The sequence below is a fragment of the Poecilia formosa genome, unplaced genomic scaffold (assembly GCF_000485575.1).
Source record: "Poecilia formosa unplaced genomic scaffold, Poecilia_formosa-5.1.2 Scaffold1036, whole genome shotgun sequence".
Lineage (NCBI taxonomy): Eukaryota > Metazoa > Chordata > Actinopteri > Cyprinodontiformes > Poeciliidae > Poecilia > Poecilia formosa.
This window is the reverse complement of record NW_006800975.1, coordinates 9671-15693: the sequence shown is the minus strand read 5'-3', so window position 1 is coordinate 15693 and position 6023 is coordinate 9671. Positions and strand designations below refer to the sequence as shown.

The 6023-nt window shown below is 39.6% G+C and overlaps 1 protein-coding gene across 5 annotated transcripts in view; it reads left to right on the top strand.

Moving 5' to 3' along the window:
- Positions 1-1773: 1773 nt before the first annotated feature.
- The window catches only part of LOC103132405 (scm-like with four MBT domains protein 2), a 10350-nt gene continuing 6100 nt past the window's right edge, over positions 1774-6023 (top strand). The window contains exons 1-2 of one of the 5 annotated variants that reach the window (XM_016667372.1): positions 1775-2067; positions 2224-2295. The gene's annotated coding sequence lies outside the window, so the exon portion shown is untranslated. Of the gene's footprint in view, positions 2077-2190; positions 2296-6023 lie in introns of all 5 variants that reach the window. The other 4 variants (XM_007544210.2, XM_016667373.1, XM_007544212.2 and 1 more) reach the window with 4 other exon arrangements.

Sequence of the window (6023 nt, the reverse complement as noted above, 5' to 3'; positions counted from 1 at the left end):
TCGGCCATCTGTTCCTGCAGAACCGGCAGCTTCCTCTGATGGTTCTGGACGGGTCCAGGCCATGCAGCACCGCCGCGGACTGCGCCACGCAAAGAAAAACTGCGCCGCAGACAAACTCCCAGTCGGAGGAAATCAGCCAGCTGGAGCTAAAACACATCTATTTATATAAAATAAAAACGTTTAGATATTAAAATCAGGTTATAATCTTCCCATCTGTCTGTCGGCTGAACTTTATTCCGTTTCTGTTCCTTAAACTCTGTCAGACATTTAACTGGGATTTTGTTGGGAAACACCGAGAAACACATTAAAATCATAATCCTTCTGTTTCATAATCATTTCCAAAGGTCAAACTTCTAGACAGGAACTGATTTACTTAAAATTACATTTAAATTTCCCATCAAACCTGCAGCGGCTTCCTGGTGGATCAACATCTTTACAAAGTCACATTTTCATTGGTGAAAATTACAAGTTTGGTTTAAATGATTGTTTATAGTTTAGCAAAGAGCCTCGTGAAGGAAGAAGATGCAGCGTGGAGCCGCTAGGGGGCGCCGTGGGCCAGCAATACTGGGAAACTTTGAAGGTGGAAAGAGAAAAAGTGAGATTTAAGAAAAAAACAATAATAATACAAAGGGAAAAAATTAAAATAAAATAATTTGGATTAACTGGAGAAAAAAAACTAGTAAAGAGTTGAGGGAGAAAATGACTGACTGGTTTCCTAAGAATCATGTTGATTCGCTGACTGCTAAATAAAATGATTTGTTTTATGAGATTATCAAACACTTTTATTACAACTGATAAAAACAACAAACTAATTAATGAGACAAAAACAAGTGGATGCATGAAATAAATGACAAATGAAACATGGCTTCAAATAAAGCAGAACCGAGAAACAAGATGTGGAACAAAATGAAAGAGAGAAAAAAACTTTTAAAATGATAAAATACAAAATGAAACATGGAAATTATGAGGAAAACAAACTGGAGGAGATTCATGTTCAACAGACCAAACTGATCCAGATCAAAGCTTCAAACTAAATATGATAAAAAAGAAGAAGAAGAATCCAAACTGGATTATTTTAATCTGGTCCAAAGAATCAGAAACAAAACAAAACGAGGTGCATGTGATGAATGTCTGGATTTAAAAATCATCTGTTATGAAAATATGGAACCAAAAGAACAAAATATCTGATCAAATAAACCGAGACTCAGTCAATAGATGATCGATTAATTTCACAACAAAATATCATTTTACAAGAAAAACAGATTTAAATAATCGATCAGATTCACTAATCAGATCCTAAAACTGATCAGAATGGAAAGAATCATCTGATCCAGTCCTTCCTTATGAACAAGCATGTGGCGACAGTGGGCAGGAAACCAGAACCAGAACCAGAACCTGGCAGCCATCTGTGATCAGACAGTGATAGGAAACGGGTCGGAGAACAGACGATGACCCGGTTAGGATTCTGAGTATGAAGAAACATAAAAACACGAATAAATAAATAATAAAGTTTTTATTGTAATTTTATTCAGCCAGATGAAAACAGATGTCTTACTGGAGTCTGGCTGTTGAAACAAATATACCAACTCAATAATAAATGAGACAAAATTAAAACCGAATTAAGTTGTTGAAACTAATTGATTAAATCAACAACTATAAAATAAAACCAAAGTTTCAATCAAAACTCCAAAAACAATTTGGTTCCAAATCAGGAGAAACTCCAGCAGAGAGATGGAAACAGAAAAACTTCCCATAAAACCTTTTTATTGTTGCTTTTATTGTCTGTTGCTTTTATTGCTGTGAAGCTCGCGCACACCGAACAGACGGACTTCCTGGTTGAGCGTGCGCTGACGCTGCGTGTGCGTCGGTTGCTCGCCGCAGCCTGATCTTTGGGTTTTTCTGCGCCGTTTCTCTCTGCGCTGAAAGGTCAGTGGAGGAGTTGGCTCCAAAATATCTCTACATGTTTGCGGACATGCGCAGTGGGGAGATGCCATATTGAAACGGTGGCAGCGGCGGCAGCAGCTGAGAGAGGAGGAGGGGGGGTCTGCGGAGGACAAACCGGGACAGGTAAGACAGGTGAGGGCCCCGGCCCGCTTCCCGACGCCTCTTTACCTCCGTGGGTTCCGGTTTGCGCTGCGTGGACGCGGCGGACCCACGCAGCGAGTTCTTTCCTCCTCCTGCTGCTTTTAGACGCTCTCGGAGTGAGTCGGTGTGTTTCTGCAGGAGGAAGAAGCGATAAACTAGTTTCTGCGGGACTCTTCCTGCCCCCAGACCCGCAGCGGACCCCGCAAACCGGTAAAAAATATTTCATTTTATTTTCCACGCTGAGAAAAAACAGGAAATTAAATAAAAACCGAATCCCGTGGGGTTTAAGTTGAATTCCCTCGCGATGTAAAAATGGTTTCTTGGTGTGTTTTTGCCGATGACGCGACTCGCGGGACATTTTTCTTCGTCAGCCGTGAGAGAAATAAGTCCGTGGGAAAGCACCGGACAGTGTGGAAATGTCACGGCAGTCTCAACATGGCGGGCTGTGAGCTGGTCGAGTGGAAGAGCTGAAAACTGCCTCCGAAAATCTTTGAAGGAGGAAAAAACCGAACGGCGGCTCCGACCGGCTCCGGTTCGGTTTCTTTTGATGGACACACGCGAGATTTAATCAATTAAATCCGAAGTGCGCGTGGGGCAGCTCCGTGGGAGTTTTTTTCCGCTGCAGTTTTTCAGTGTGCAAAGTCTAAGAGCTGCAGGGCGGCTGGTTCCACCCAGCCTCATCTTCCTCTGAGCGCGCCGCGTTTCCTCTTTCACTTTTCTCCCAAAACGCTCTTTCATCGTGGCACGCGGCGGGGGCCGCGGGGAGCCGTCACGCAACACCCCACGCAAACCCCACGCACTCCGAGAGCATCCAGAATATTTCTGGCTGGGAGTTCTGGTCATTTTTCCAGAAGATTCCTGCTCCAGATTCAACGGCGGAAGCAAAAAAAAAAAACAAAACAAAAAAAAAAAACAAACAAACAAACAAACCCGAAAACAAAGATTTGAGCAGAAAATCGGGCTGAATATTTATTTATCCGCTTCTGAAGCTCTTATTTCTGATTTTTCTGAGTTATCCTGAAGGATGCGCCAATTTATCCAGGATCAGCTCTGATTGGTCAAAAACTCAATAATCCCATTTTTTCTCAGATGAACATTTAAAAACTTAGTTTCTAAAAGTGTTTTTGGGCTGCAGTTCATCTTATGGACTTATTTACATTAATTTTACTTAATTCTTTTGCTTTTGCTATGACAACTTACTTTTTTGTGTTCATTTAACTCAAAACTTACAAATCTTTATCCCAAAGGAACTTTTCCCTTTGACTTAAAACAATTGAGTTCAATGCCAGTTTTGTCTGACCAACTCAATTTATTATGATCATCCAACTCAATTTGCTAAGTTTTTATAACTTAATTCATAAGGGGGTTTAACATGACAAATTTAAGTCATTCTTACTCAAATCATTTATTTTTTTTTTACTTTGACTTTACTTGAAATAATTAAGTTCAATACCATGTTTGTGTCCCTCGTCTGACACCATGACTCAGGACAGATCCCCAGTAAGTGACTGTGGCTCTGTGGGTAGAGTAGTTGCCTTGTGATCGGAAGGTTGACGGTTCAATTCCAGCTTCCTCCTCTCATATGTTAATCTGTCCCCAGGAACTTAATCCCAAGTTGCCCACCGATCTGAGCATTAAATAAATGTGTGAATATGTGCTTTCAGTGGTCAAAAGTGTTATTTAAGTTTTTATTTACCGTTTTTGAAGTAAACTAAATGATTTGAGTAAGACTGACTTAACAAATTGAGTTGGATGATTATAATATATTAATTCGTTAAACTTAATAAATTAAGTTGGGTAAACTTAATTGAATTGATTGTTACCTACAGAAGCAATTCAGTTAAGTTGGTTCAACTATTTTCTTTTTAGAGTGTACATTTTCCTGAATGGTTGCTCAATTAACTAACCATTTAGAGTCAGTTTTGTTTAAAATAAAAAATAAAATTAAAAAACACCCAAAGTTTTTATTTTTGGTTTGAAAGATCAGAAAATCGTTTGAAAACTGAATATTTTTATTGCTCTGATCAGAAGCAGCCTGAACTTCATTAAACCTGCAGAACTGTAAAGGTTTCAGCTTCTGGTTCCGTTTTTCATATATTTTCAGTTTTTCCTGTGGAAATGTTCCGATGTGGAGAAGGAAGACGAGGAAAAACCGGCAGGTTTTAGATGAAAAGTGAAAATCTCAACAGGAGATTATTCAGAGTCCAGTTTGGTTTAAAATCACCCAAAAGGTTTTTGACGGATCAGATCTTTAGTCCTGTGATTCTGTTGGCTCTCATTGGGTCGTTTGTGTCGATCCATTCAGAACCAGAACCAGAAACGTTTCTGGACGGGTCAGGAACAGCAGAACCTAGCCGGCGGTAAGCCGGGCCTGCAGTGGGAGTTAATCTCCTAATCCCTCGTTAAATCTGTGGTGGATGGCAGAAGGGCGGCACGTGGCGCCCGGCGCCCATCTGGGCCCAATCAGTTAAAAACTCTCAATCTGAGGCGCCGGGGCCTCCAGCCGTCCGCTCAGATTAACGGCAGCGGCCGCTTAATCCGCCCGAGCCAGCAGCCATTATCTGGAAACCAGACCTGGAAACCAAACATCCTTAAAATCCAGAGAAAACCAGAAGGAGCTGCCCAGTGCAGACTGGGTGATTCTTTACGAGATTGTAATGAAATGTGTGAGCAGCAGGGGGCGCTCCACAGGGTCACGGAGGAAAACTGGGAATGAGGCTGGAAAACTCCGTAAACATCCCGTCCATCAATAAAATGTTGGACCAAATCTCATGCAGGTGAATCATGTCTGAGAGTTTCAGCCAAAACCTGAAGCGCTGAAAATGATTAATCGTGATTAATCATTTATTACAATAATTATCAACTAATTTAGTAATCGATTAATTTGTAACTGGAGGCTCAAAAAGGCCATTTGGTGGAAAAAACCCAGCAAAAATTACAAAATATAAACATTTTGAATTTAAGATGAAAACTTTTTGTCTGTAAATATAATTTAACCAAAACGTCTGAAGTTGTAAAGTTTTAGTTTCATCTTCATCTGTTTCAGATTCACTGAAGGAAAATTATTAAATTTTGGGCCAAAAAAGTTTATTTTCTTATTTAAAAAAGAAAAGTAACTATTTGTTTATTTGCATCTTTTAATGTATTTCTATTATTGTATGAAAAGGTTTAAGAGTGAAAATGAAAATTCTGTATGTGTCGATTTTTAAGTGATTAATTGGTTAATGAAATAAAACAAAATTGGTACATTATGCAGATTTTCATTGAACCACTTAAAACTTTGTATACAACATTAGAAATACATTGAAATATTCTAATAAACCAGTAGTTAAATCATGTTAAAATAAGAAAATAAACATTTAATATAACAACATTCCTGTAGTGAATCTGAACCAGAAGAAGATAAAACTAAAACTAACAGTCTGAGTGTTATTGTTTCAACAAAATACCATTTTTAAGTCTCCAGTTAATGATTGATTATTAAATTAGTTGACGATTATTTCAGTAATCTAATGGTGATCAGATTCACGTCAGAATTAATATCTGGACTGTTTTTGTTCAGTTTTCTTAAAATCTCTCCTGGATTTCTCTCCATCAGCTCTGAAGCAGCTTCCATTAGCTGGAAAACAGCCTCAGCATAATGCTGCCACCACCATGATGGGGACGGTGTGTTCAGGGCCAGCTGAACAAAATCCAGATAAAAATACTGAAAAACATGGAAGATACTGAAGTGTGTTTTTAAAAAATGAACAAACTCTTCAGAAGGAGAGGTGTCATGTGAGCCACGTTAGTCCAGTGTATTTACACAACGGGATCTGTGTGTGTGTGTGTGTGTGTGTGGGGGTGTGTGTGTGTGTGGAGACTGTCAGCCTTTGTACCGCTCTGCACACACTCCCTCTGAGCCCAAACAGCAGCCGAGTGTTTCCATTTATCCGGGT